The sequence below is a fragment of the Protopterus annectens genome, chromosome 4.part0 (genome assembly GCF_019279795.1).
Source record: "Protopterus annectens isolate FY-2018-M chromosome 4.part0, PAN1.0, whole genome shotgun sequence".
Taxonomy (NCBI): Eukaryota; Metazoa; Chordata; order Ceratodontiformes; family Protopteridae; genus Protopterus; species Protopterus annectens.
The window spans coordinates 124,044,980-124,058,408 of record NC_056733.1 but is presented as its reverse complement, the minus strand read 5'-3'; the positions used below and the strand labels follow the sequence as shown (position 1 = coordinate 124,058,408).

At 48.0% G+C, this 13,429-nt stretch overlaps 1 protein-coding gene across 1 annotated transcript in view; it reads right to left on the bottom strand.

The window, feature by feature from the left end:
• Positions 1-13,429, bottom strand: part of LOC122800226 (dynein axonemal heavy chain 17-like) — a 17,083,451-nt gene that overhangs the window by 15,927,778 nt on the left and 1,142,244 nt on the right. The gene's annotated exons all lie outside the window — the stretch shown is intronic.

The window sequence follows — 13,429 nt, the reverse complement described above, 5'->3', positions numbered from 1 at the left end:
GAGTAGAAAAACGGACTCCGACGGCAGAAAGAGTCTTGCCATCAGTCTCGCACCTAGTCAAGGTTTCTTTCACTTGAGGACCAAAGAGAGATGATCCATCAAACGGGGAGTTAGTGAAAGACGTCTTGAAGGGGTCCGCAAAATTGCATAGCCGCATCCAGGCATGCCTATGTAAGGCCACACCTGTCCCTGCGGCCCTACTCGCTCCATCAGCCGCATAAGAAAGGAGGCGCATGGAGGAGTTGGCTATGGAGTTAAGGGTAGCCAGCTGAGTGTTCATTTTATCTTGAAAACCCGCAGCTGTAGGATCCTTCAACATGTCACTCGCTTCTTTAATCAAGTCCCTTTGAAGACGAGTGAAATGGCACAGGTAGTTCAGCGAACGCATAGTAAATGTCGCTGACGAGAACATCCGCTTCCCGTACCTATCCATGGACCTAGATTCCTTGTTAGGTGGATGGACAGGTACTGAAGGATCAGCTAGTTCCTTCTTAGTGGCAGCAGCTACCACCATAGCATCCACAGAAACTCCCTTTGTCAAGAACTGTTTGTCTGCTGGTGCCGTTATGAATTTGGAGGGTCTCCTGGGAGTGGGGTCCACTGAATCAGGAGCCGTCCATGCCTTTTTAGCAACCACCTGCATGAGGGGGTCAAAGGGGGGGGACACCCAGGAGGTGGAAGGGCGAGAGCCAAACGCCTCAAGATATACAGATTCATCCTCCGAAGGGTTAAGGCCTGGCCAATTTCCCCTCTGCTTCAGGATCTCTAGAATGTCTGCAAAGGAGACATCTTCAGAAGGGGAACGGGGGGAACCCTCGGAATCATCTAAATCTGTGTCAGATGTGATGGACTCAGGTGAGTCAATGTGTTTCCTCTTACACTTCCTCTTCCGAGGGGGCTCTTCTGCGAAATCAGGAGAGGCCTCGGAAGAGGATGAAATCCCCACAGGGGGTTCCTGAGGAGCTGGCTCTCTGCAGTCCGGGATGAGGGAGTGAGTCGACTTGACCTGAGGCACCGTAGAGGGAGGGGCGGACGGAGCCGACTGTGGAGTAGAGCCAGGCTCTAACACACTCCACATGACCTCGAACGCACCCCTGTCAGGCAAAGCCAGAGGTCCCCGCTCCGGGAAGCTGAGAACCTCCCTCGGCACCGACAGTGATGGCTCCGAGGCCGATGTCGGAGCCGAACTCACCAGCGCCGAAGCTCCGAGAGGAAGAGCGGGGTCGGACAAGGGTCCGATGCCACTCACCCCCTCGGAGCCGATGATGGAAGTCCGGCGCCGAGATTCTTCTAAGGAAGAAATCGGAGCCGACGATGGAGCCGAAGACAATTGTATCGGCTCCGACGCTACCACAGTCTCGGTTCCGACACGACCCGGCTCCGAGCTCAACGGAGTCGGAGGAGGAATATATTGATGGACAGGGGCAGGCATCGACTGATGAGTCGGGCTCTGAAGCATCTGGGCCAGTGCCTCGGACTTAAGAAGTCGACTCACTACCCTCTGAAGGTCATGATCCGACAGCCTCGATGACCTAGAGGAGTGAGATTTATGGCTCCGTTCAGACAGCAGGGGAGATCCTGGAGCCGAATGAACGGAGCCAAGGGATGGTGACCTGGACCTCTTCCTCGATGTCGGCTCCGAAGATCTAGTCGGAGCCGACACGGGAATCTCAAATACCTCGGCTCCAGCCGGAGCCGAGGGAACCACAGAAACTGTGGACTGAGACTCATCGGCTCCAGCCGGAGCCGATGTAGGCGGAGGTTTAGAAGCCTTAGGTCTCGGCTCAGTTGCTGGAGCCGAAGACCTAGAAGCCTTGGAGGGCTTCCCTGAAGACACAGTAAGGGAATCCTCAGGCTTGAGTAAACCTCTTAAAATTAATTTATTTTTTCTTTCCTGCAGGACCCTGGGACTGAAGCCATGGCAAACAGCACAGGAGTCCTGCAGGTGCAAAGGCCCCAGGCAGTAGACACAAGAAGTGTGACCGTCTGTCAGAGACATTTTCTGACAGCACGCATCACACTTCTTGAAGCCTGAGACCTTTGATTCTTTAGACATCCCGAAAGTGCAATCACACACACAGTCATAAAACACACTGATTACACCCTGTCTAGTTTTAGCTTAAAATAAAACAACTGACTAGGTTTTAGATTAAGAAAAATAACACACACACACACCCACTAGGGAAGGAAGAAGGCCTGAAGGCCCGAGGGAAGAACTTAAAGTTCTTGTGGGGAAAAAACAGGAATTTTAAGAAAAAGGGGCAAGAATTCCTCTAAACTAAGGGAAATAAGTATAAATTTTAAAATTAAAGGGGTTTAAATACTCTAACTTTACAAGAAAGTCACTTATCAAGAACCGGTAGAAAACCAACACCTCGATAGCTGTAGCGGCAAACGAGATCTGAGGTAACTCTCGCCTAGCATTGTGGGATATAAGGGGAGCCTCGAGCCGGTGGAACCAACTCTCGAGCTTTTAGAGTGGCCGAGTCGGAGCCGAGGTCGGCTCCGAACCCATCCAGCAAGAATGAAGGCGAGATAGACAACTTAACATTATTCCATAAAGTGGTGGAGCGAAAAGATGTCTAGATTGGACTGAATGTCAACTTTATAATGGGGACAGAAAGGTACGAGAGTTTGACCAGGTAGCCACTGCACAAATGCCATCTAAGGAAACAGACCAAAAAAGGATGTTGATGTAGACACTACCCTAGTAAGATGGGCTTTTAGTGTGACAGGCAGGGATAAACACTTTGTAGCATAAACAAAGGAAATCCAGTCAGAAAGGCATGTGGACAGAGTGACCTTAGAAACTGTTTTTCCAAGCTTAGCGCTCACAAAAAACTGCTCAGTTTTCTGAAATGTTTGGTATTGTCCAAATAACAGATCAGTTGACTATGAAAATTCAAGCAATGAAACATGTTTTGCCCTTATTACTAAAGTCTTGGAAGAAAACTGACAATTGAATTGATTGGTTCAGATTAGACTCAGAGGCAATCTTAGGGAAACAAGAACTGGTACAGAATAAAACTCTATCTTTGTGAAAAATAAGGTAGGGTGGAGTAAAGGATAAGGCCTGAAGTTCAAAACTCTTATGGCAGAAGTTACAGCAATAAAAATAATGTTTTCCTTAAAAACCTTTAGACCCACAGTATCAGCAGGTTCGAAGGAGGCCCTGGTTAAGGCTTTAAGAAGAAGTAGAAAAAGAAGAGGAAGAGGCAAGTCCCAAGATGGAATCAGGTCCCTCACCGGAGGTCTGAGAAGAAAGGTACCTTTCAAAGAGGCTTTGGACAATCTTAAAGAAACAATGCATAAATGGTCTGGACACATATGGAAATTGAAATGGCCACCAGCTGAAACTTAATATTATAGCTAGCTCAGACTGGAAAAGACCAGCTAAAAGTCCAAAATAGCATCTAACGGAGCAGAGAAGGGGTCCAATCCCTTTGAAACTACCCAAATGGTACATCTTATTCACTTACTACCATAAGACCTTCTTGTGGAAGGCTTCTGGAAGGAAAAGATACACACAACTATCAGATAGCGTGAGATCTCTGGCCATCACTGGAAATGGGAAAGCCACAAGGTCAACCTGAGTGATTTCAGAGCTGGGTGAGGCTGCACTAAAGAAACTGGAATCAGATCTGGAATGGGATCCAGAACCCATGGAGGGTACACTACATGAGACCATAGGAAAGAAAACTTTGTTGACCATTCTTGGAGCAGTGAATAGCCCAAAAAGTAAGGCAGAGAACTGATAATGTAATCCAGACACATAAAGCCTTATGAAGCCTTTGAAGTCTGGATGAATTCGAATGCAACAATAAATTAAAGTTATGAACTCACCATAACTAGGCATCTGTGTTCTCCATTTTCATTCTTCCTCAACGTATGGGTTCTGGATCTGACTTCGGATCTGACTCAGGTGCAGTCTACAGACTTCAAATCCAACTCTTGAGCGCCTCAATCTACCCAGAATCCCCTCGTTCATCCTTAATACCTCAGATCGAGTCTGCTTCCTTAAAAGTCTCATTATATAATAGTAGAAAAGAAAAGAAATTAAACCATGGCTCAAATCTGGAACTACAGGTTCCAAAGGTCCATCAAGTTACTCCAGAAATTGACAGGAAGGGGGAAGGAGGGAGGGGAGTTGAGGAAGAATGAAAATACACAACAAAGATGTGTTCATAACTTTAATATCTGATGCTGTCCTTTTCATTCTTCCTCAACATACAGGACAGAGTCCCCCAGCTATGCAAATCTTGGGTGGCCCTCACGGAAGGACATTCCGGAGAAATGCTGAACCAAAAGCATCTCTGCTTCTGGAAATGCTATCCAATTTGTAATGAACAATAAAGGTATGAGCATTAGACCAGGTGGCCACTGCACAAATATCATCAATGGAAGTTGTAGACTAAAAGGCAGCTGAGGTGGCCATGGATCTGGTAGAATGGGCCATGGGTGGTTTTGGTAGGAAGAGGCCTTACTGAGAATATATCCAGGAAATGCAACTAGTTATCCATTTGGCCAATGTAACTTTAGAAATTGGAGAACCCAGTCAGAAACAGCTGGTCCATTTTTCCTGAAATCTTTTGTTCTGTCTAAGTAGAAACTTAGTTGTCTATGCATATCTGAAAGATGTAGCATGTATTCTCCCTTGTTCAAAACACTTGGAAAGAAGACTGGTAAATGAATGGTCTGACTTGTACTTGATTCAGAAGCTACTTTTGGTAGGAAAGAAGGACTGGTTCGTAAAGCAACACTGTCTTCATGAAAACAAGGTAAGCAGCTTTTCATGAAACAGCCTGGAGTTCTGAAATCCTTTTAGCAGAAGTAATAGCAACTAAAAAGGCTGTTTTCCAAGACAGGAATTTTAAGTCACTTTTTGATGAAGGTTCAAAGGGTTGTTGAGTTAAGCTTTGAAGTACTACTGTTAAATCCCAGGAAGGTCACATATCTTTCAATGCGGGCCTGAGCAGGAAAGTCCCCTTCTGAAAAATCTTACATAATTTTGAAGCCGCCAAGCAAGACACATTGTCTTCTGAGTGAAAATTTTATATGGCTGCCAAATGTACTTAGATTGTGGAAAAACTAGCACCATCCTTAAAAAAGAGAAGCTAAAAACTCCAGTACAGTAGAAATAGGGGCAGTAAATGGATCAATGTAATTTTTCAAGGCCCAAATTGAAAATCTTTTCCATTTGCTCTTCTAAATGCTCTTAGTGGAATCTCTCTGTGAGAATAAAAGTATATCACGAACTGGTGAAGAAAGCACGGGCTGTCTAGCTATTAATAGAACTGAAGAAACTTTTAGTTATGTACTCACCATAACTTCAGATGTTTGGGATCCATCTCGCCTACATTCTGACTGATGGGTTCGGAGCCGATCCCTCGGCTCCGACTCGGCACGCTTATGCCAAAGAGCGAAGTCTCTTATTGGCTGAGCTTACTATATCCCAGGATGCACCACTACCAGTCCCCCAGATCTAGTTTGTCCGCATACATACACAGACACACATGCTGCTTATATAACATCGTCAGATGAAACAAGATAAAAAACAGTAGAACTCCAAACCGTTCAATCTCTTCTGATCTCCAAGGCAGGGGGAAGGAGGGTGGGTATTAGGAATGTAGGCGAGATGGATCCCAAACATCTGAAGTTATGGTGAGTACATAACTAAAAGATGTTATGTGATCCTATCTCGCCTACATTCTGACTGATGGGACAGCGTCCCTAGCACCTGAATCCTGGGTGGCTCACTGGAAAACACTCCTGAGTACCGTGGAACCAAATGATGCTCGCCCTTTAGATGCCACATCCAATTTATAGTGGGAAATGAAAGTGTGCGGGTTGGACCAAGTAGCCGCAGCACAAATCTCAGAAATAGCGAGCTTGGAATGAAAAGCAATAGAAGTAGCCATAGCTCTGGTAGAGTGAGCTTTGATAGATGTTGTAAGTTGCTTATTTGAAGAGAAATAAGCCTGAGTTATACAATCTCTAATCCATTTGGAGATAGTAGCTTTAGTGATGGTTTTACCCAATTTATTATCTGAAAAGGACACAAACAACTGGTCTGATTTTCGAATTTGCTGAGTCCTGTCTAGATAGAAGCGCAATTGCCTGTGAACATCCAATTTATGAAGGGTGTACTCGCCGTTGGAGAATTTTGGAAAGAAAACTGGTAGCTCTAGAGATTGTTGGAGACAGAGATTAGAACAAACCTTTGGGACAAAAGATGGGTTAGGCCTAAGTGATACTCTATCCTTGTGAAAAATCAAGTACGATGGTTTGATAGATAGGGCTTGAAGCTCTGAAACTCTTCTTGCAGAGGTAATTGCAACTAAGAAGGCAGTTTTCCAAGACAGATATTTTAACTCACATGTAGCAGCCGGTTTGAAAGGGGAAGATGTTAAGGCACGAAGTACCAAATCAAGATCCCACGGAGGCGCAGGATGAAAAACTGGGGGTCTTAACAGCCCAGCACCTTTAATGAAAGTTTTGCATAATCTGCTGCTCATCAACGGTGGATCCATGGATTCGTGAAAATTAGAGATAGCTGCTAGTTGGACTTTAATAGTAGAGACTGAAGATCCTTGATTAAACAAGGATGTTAAAAATTTCAAAACCTCTGGTATCAGGGCAGTGATAGGGTCTAAGCCCCTGAGTTGAGCCCAGATAGCAAACCTCTTCCACTTACTGAGGTACAATTTCTTAGTGGTGGGTTTGTGGGCCGAAGATAAAATGTGAATAACTTCCGGGTCTAAGGTGTGATTTCTGACTAAAGTCGGAAGTGGAGGAGCCAAGCTGTCAATTTCAAAGTGTGAAGGGACTGGTGTTGTCGTCCCGACTGATGAATCAGCAGATCTGGAGTTAGATCCAAAAACCAAGGATCGTCCACAGCATGTTTCTTCAGGTAGGGAAACCATACCTGACGAGGCCAGTCCCCAGCAATTAGTATCATTGTGGACCCCAATTGAGAAGCTTTCTGGATGACTTTGGGGAGAAGTGGAACCGGAGGAAAGGCATAAAGTAGTCCTGTTGGCCAAGGTTGGACCAGAGCATCCATAGCTGCCTCCCCCTGACGTGGAGTCAAGGAGAAGAACCTTTTGCACTTTGCGTTTTGTGGTGTTGCAAATAGGTTGCAGCACGGGGTCCCCCATCTTCTGAAAACCTGAGCTGCTACTGTTTCGTTCAGGGACCACTCGTGAGGAGAGAGAATCGTCCTGCTTAATCTGTCTGCCAATATATTGGATTTCCCTGGAATGTGGGTCGCTACCAAGAAACGGTTGGTAGCTACAGCCCATTCCCACACCCTCATGGCCTCTCTGCAAAGGGGGTAAGATCTGGTCCCTCCTTGTTTGTTTAGATACCAGACCACCGACATGTTGTCTGTGTGGATAGCGATAATGCCTTGAGGGAGAAACTTGTGGAGGGCCTGTAGGGACAGAAGTACAGCCCTCATTTCCAATACATTGATATGGAGAAAGGTTTCGTCTGGAAGCCAAGAACCCTGAACTAACCTGCCCAAACAATGCCCCCCCCCACCCTGTCTGGGAGGCATCCGTCGTCAGGGTGGCCACCGGAGGGGGGATAACAAAAGGTCTTCCCTGATTCAGATTGGATGGCTGAAGCCACCAGCGGAGGTCCCGTTTGCACGTTTCTGTAATCATAATGGGGTGATTGAGGGGGAGATTCTGAAAGGACAATTGAGTCGATAACAGCCACTGAAGAATCCTCATGTGCCATCTTGCCAGTGGAATTAGGAGAACCGTGGCAGACATCGAACCTAACAGTTGCAGGACCATCCTGGCTGGGGCTTTGGATCTTGAAAGCAGGGCTTGAACTTGACCTTGTAAAGTTTGAATCCTTTCGGTAGGAAGAAAGACGCGCATCAATTTTGAGTCTATCTCTGCTCCTATGAACCTTATGCGCTGAGAGGGCAGCAAGACAGACTTTGACCAATTGATTGTAATTCCCAGGGTAGCACCCAGGGAGATGGTGGCTTTGAGGTTGTCCATTAGTAGATGCCTGGTGGTGGCAGTCAGGAGCCAGTCGTCCAGATAGGGAAACACTTGGAATCCAAGACTCCTCAGGTGAGCAGTCACTACTGCCAAACACTTGGTGAACACCCTGGGGCTGTGGTGAGACCAAAGGGCAGTGCACAAAATTGGAAATGACTGTCTCCCAGGCTGAAGCGCAGATACCTCCTGGACGCCTGATGTATCGGTATGTGATAATAGGCGTCCTTGAGATCTATGGAGCACATCCAAACATCCTTCTCCAACAATGGGAGAATGGATTGTAAAGTGACCATTCGGAATTTGGATTTCATGACGGATTGGTTTAGTTTGCTGAGATCCAATATTGGTCTCAGGTCCCCTGTCTTTTTTGGCACTAAAAAGAACCTTGAGTAATTTCCGGATCCGATCTGGTCTGTGGGGACCGGTTGGATGACAATTTTTCTAGCAGCTTTGACGCTTCTGCGGCTGCAATTTCCCTTTGACTGGGTGGTGGGTCCGGGATTTTTTTGGACGGTGGGGGTGAGTGTGTGAAGGGAATGGTGTAACCTCCGGCAATAATCCGAAGCACCCATCTGTCCTGAGTGATAGACTCCCAGGCTTTTAGGTGCTTGGCAAGCGGCACCCGACTGGCTCGAGCAGCACAGTCGGGCAATCCCTCATGAAGTGTGGGAGGCTGAAGAGCCACGAAAGGACTCGCGGTCTCCAGAATTGCGGGGCCCTCTGCCGCCTCTGGGACGGCGTCTCCCAGAAAAATTTCCCGTCCTCTGCCTCTGGAAGGGAATCTTCCTGCTGTTGAGGAAAAAACTTACGTGATTTGCGGAACCACATCTTCCCTCCTCCTTTAGCCTTGGGATAAGGCCGAAAGGGAGTGGAATAACGTGCACCTACGGCAGATAAAGTTTTTCCCTCTTGCTCACAGCGGTAAGAGTGTCTTTAACCTTAGGTCCAAACAAAGAGGACCCATCAAAGGGAGCGTCGTGAAGGAAGACTTGAAGGCCTCCAAAATGACACAAACGGAGCCAGGCTTGTCTCCGTGAGCCACGCCTGTGCCTGCCGCTCTGCCGCCCTTCGGCCGCATATGAAATGAGCCTCATGGACGAGTTAGAAATCGAGGTAAGGATAGCCAACTGAGAGCTAACCGACTGGGCTAGCTGCTCAGGTAGGTTACCTGAGAGGGAATCTGACAGCTCATTGACCAGATCCCTCTGTAGCCTGGTAAAATGTGCCAAATAATTCAGGGACCTTAGTGTAAAGGCCGCTGAAGTCAGGGTGCGCTTTCCGTACCGGTCCATGCTCCTAGACTCCTTATTAGGAGGATGGACGGACGTTGAAGCCTCTGCCACGTCCTGTTGTGTAGCAGATGCCACCACCATGGCATCTACAGCCACGCCTTTTGTCAAGAACTCCTTCTCGGGTGGGGCAGACAAAAATTTGTTAGGGCGAGAAGGCACTGGTTCCACAGTATCTGGATGTTCCCACACCCTCCGACAAACCAAATCCAGGAGCTCGTCGAAGGGCGGAGACACCCAGGAGGCGGAGGGCTGAGCCCCAAAGGCCTTGAGAAGCACTGACTCATCAGCAGAGGGGGGTTTGGATATCCAGCTGCCTCGTTGCTTGAGGATCTCTAAAATGTCTGCGAATGAGACATCATCCGAGGACGACTTCGGGGACCCCTCCGCATCATCAAGATCAGTGTCCGATGTAAGAGACTCGGGGGAGTCCACGTGCTTCCTCTTGCACGATCTCTTCCTTGGGGGCTCCTCTGAAGACAACTCCGAAGAACCCTCAGGAGGAGGGGAACCCCAGTGGGGGTAACCTCAGGCCCCGGGGCTCCGCTGCCTAGGGACAGGGGAACTGCCAAAGACCCAGTCTCCAAGCCCAGGAAAGGTGCCAGTAAAGCCGGAGAGATGGCCGAAGAAGACTTGGCCAAGGCACTCCTCATAGCTCTGAAAGCCGGACCCCCAGAATCCTGGGAGTGTCCGGTCCCCGGAGCCATGATAGCAGACGGAAGTCCCGCAGCCGAAGCACCGAGAGGGAGGCTCGGAACCGACAGCATAGGTCCCGAAACGTCACCCCCGGGTCCGGCCGAAGAAGTCCGCGTGCCAAACTCGGACCCGAAGGCCGGGGTTGGAGTAAGGGTCGGAGCCGACCCTAGGATCTCCACCGGCTCCAACAGCACCTGCTCCGGAGCCGAAGCGGTCGGAGGAGGAATGGCAATGGCATGGGCTATCGGCTCCGAAGCCAATTGGGTCGGAGCCGAAACAAATTTTTGAAAAACTGGGGACTGGAACAGTCTTTGGAGCACCCTGTCTATGTCCGAATCTGACATCCTCGATGACCTAGAGGATACTGAACGGGTTCGAGTTGGCCTCTCCAACGGCCCCAAGGGGCTAGGGGACCGGCTCCGAGGCGACTCGATGACTATCGGCGCCGAAGGGATACCCAAACTAGTTTCCATCGGTGCCGAGGAGGACTTAGGCGCCGAGGAGGAAGTGTCTGAGCGGACAACCTTCATCGGCACCGAGACCAGTGGAGCCGATGAAGGTGACCCGCCTCTCGATGCCCCAGCCATCGGCTCCGAAGCCAGAGGAGTCGAGACTGGAGGCATCGAGGCAGACCGTTCCGCCCTCGGCTCCGAAGTCCTTGGAGCCGAAGGAGAAGCCTGCCTATGTCTTTTGGCGGTCGAGGTCCGACGGACTGGTCGGAGCCGACGCCCTTTTCTTTTTAGCAGGAGAAGGAGAGGATGCTAAAGCTTCTTCAAAAGAGGGTTTTATAAGGCCTTTCAAAATAAGCTTATTTTTCCTCTCTTGGAGGACCCTCGAGGAAAAAGCGTGACACACGCTGCAGGACTCCTGCAAATGTTTGGCGCCCAAACAATATACACACAGAGAGTGGTCATCCGTGATAGACATTTTAAAACTACATTTAGTGCATTTTTTGAAGCCCAAAGGCCTAGGAGCCTGAGACATTATAAGAAAAACTGAGTACTCTCTCACAGACAAAACTTTGTTGGGAAAGACTGACCCTACAAGATTAACTTGCCGTTTACAATGATAGCCAATTAAAATAAAGGCCAACTGAAGACATACAACAGTGAATAAAGTATACAGGAATCCAAGAAACCCTAAGGTTCAAAGGAATTAACCAACAGGAAAGGCCCTATGGATGAAGGGAGCCTGTATCGGAACAAACACCAATCACACACAAATTTTCTTACAAAAAGTTTTCAAAACACACACACAGCACAGAGTAGCTGTTAAAACAGCTTTTTGTTAAAGAATTAGCAAATTTCTGACAGAAAAAGTTAGTGAAAAGACACTACTTAGCTCAGCCAGCTCGAGACCACGTCTTTGCTAGTTAGCGGCAAACGAGATCTGGGGGACTGGTAGTGGTGCATCCTGGGATATAGTAAGCTCAGCCAATAAGAGACTTCGCTCTTTGGCATAAGCGTGCCGAGTCGGAGCCGAGGGATCGGCTCCGAACCCATCAGTCAGAATGTAGGCGAGATAGGATCACATAACATCTTTTGTTCTGACCTATTAGAATAATTTGGGAAGAAAACAGGAAGCTCAACGGTTTGATTCAAATTTGCCAATGAAGCTACTTTGAGCAAAAAAGACGGGTTAGTACGCAAGGACACCCTGTCTTTATGAAATACCAGATAAGGAGGTTGACTACACAGAGCATGGAGTTCGGAGACTCTTCTAGCTGAAGTGATAGCTACTAAAAAGAGTGTCTTCCAAGAAAGTAACTTTATAGAACATGAAGCCGCAGGTTAAAAAGGGGGAAGAATTAAGGATGTCAGAACCAAGTTGAGATCCCATTGAGGAGGAGGATCTCTGATGGGTGGTTTGAGGAGAAAAACTCCCTTTAAAAAAGCCTTGCAGAGTTTGTGAGACATAATGGAGGACTCTGAGACTCCAACATGAAAGTTCGATATTGCTGCCAATTGAACTCTAATGGTAGATGGAGACGAACCTGAGTGGAAAAGTTTGGCTAGAAAGTCTAGAACTGTTTGAATAGAAGCAGTGAAAGGATCTATATTCTTTGACTGTGCCCAATAGGAAAAACGTTTCCACTTGCTAAGATAAATCTTCCGAGTGGAAGATTTATGAGAAGCTATCAAGATATCTCTAGTTGAGTGAGATATCAAAGGAAGTCTAGCTAAGGTTGGAATAGGAGGAACCACGCTGTGAGGTTCAGAGAGGAAAGGGAGTGGTGCAACTGACCCGACTGATGGGTCAAGAGGTCTGGAACTGGGTCCAGATGCCAAGGTTGTTCCAACAGATAACGCTGGAGAAAAGGGAACCAAACCTGTCGAGGCCAGTAAGGGGCAATGAGGATCATGGAAGCTTCCTGAGCGATGGCTTTCTGTATCAGCTGGGATATCAGTGGGAAGGGAGGAAAGGCATACAGAAGTCCCCGGGGCCAAACGTGTACTAGAGCGTCTCTGCTGGGGTGGCCTGGTTGGGGAAAGAGGGTGAAAAAATCGTCGCACTTGCTGTTTTGGGGAGTAGCGAAAAGGTCGCAGCAAGGCCTGGCCCACTTTCGAAAAACTTTCTCCAACACTGAATTGTTCAGAGACCACTCGTGAGGCATGAGAATAGCTCTGCTCAATTTGTCTGCAATCACATTGGACTTCCCGGGGATATGCGTTGCTAACAGAAATCGCTGAGAAGAAATCGCCCATTGCCATAGTCTGAGTGCCTCTCGACATAGGGGGTAAGATCTGGTTCCGCCCTGTTTGTTGATGGACCACACTACAGACATGTTGTCTGTTTGAATTGCTATAGTTCCCTTGGGAAGAGAGTCTTGTAGGGCTTGCAACGCTAGAAGCACTGCTCTCATCTCTAGGACGTTTATGTGCAAGTGGCACTCGAACGGTTGCCACATGCCCTGGACTGTCCTGCCCTGGAAATGCCCCCCCCCCACCCGATCAGGGAGGCGTCCGTTGTCACTGTAGCAACCGGAGGGGGAGGGACGAAAGGTCTCCCTAGGAGGAGCTGAGGAGATGTGATCCACCAATAGAGATGATCCTTGCACGACTGAGTTATCCGAATAGGATGGGACATTGGGAGACTTTGGTAAGACCATTGTGTGAAGAGCATCCATTGTAAAATTCTCATATGGAAGCGAGCTAATGGTAGGAGAGGGATGGCCATCGCCATAATCCCTAAGACTTTCAGGATCAGTCTGGCTTTGACTTTGTTGCTCTGCAAGACAAGAAAGACCTGTTTGTGTATGTCTGCTATCCTCTGCTCTGTGAGTCTGGCTGACATCTTGACTGTGTCTAGATTTGCGCCTATGAAGGTAATAACACGACAAGGCGACAAGACAGACTTTTCGTAGTTTATTGATATGCCTAGTGCCTGACATGTGAAAAGTGTAGTCTCTGGCGAGAAGTAAAAGAT